Below are 390 nucleotides of genomic sequence, written 5' to 3'. Positions count from 1 at the left end.
CAGGAATGAAGGAAACGGGAACTAGAGCATTCAAAGCCTACATATTTATAATGACTTTCAGATTAATAGAATCATAGAATCATTTAGGTTGGAAAAGACCTTTAAGATCATTGGGTCCAACCGTAAATGTGGCACTGCCAAGCCCACCACTAAACCATGTCCCTAACTGCCACATCTACACGTCTTTTAAGTCCCTCCAGGGATGGTGACTCAAACACTTCCCTGGGCAGCCTCTTCCAGTGCTTTAGAACCCTTTCGGCAAAGAAATTTTTCCTGATAGCCGACCTAAACCTCCCCTGATGCAACTTCAGGCCATTTCCTCTCATCCTGTCACACTTCAGAAGAGACTGACACTGGCACTGTCTGTGGCAGCTGGCTCACGCGGTCCAT

The sequence above is a fragment of the Cariama cristata genome, unplaced genomic scaffold, assembly GCF_000690535.1.
Source record: "Cariama cristata isolate BGI_N322 unplaced genomic scaffold, ASM69053v1 scaffold12675, whole genome shotgun sequence".
Lineage (NCBI taxonomy): Eukaryota > Metazoa > Chordata > Aves > Cariamiformes > Cariamidae > Cariama > Cariama cristata.
This window is presented reverse-complemented; position numbering follows the sequence as displayed.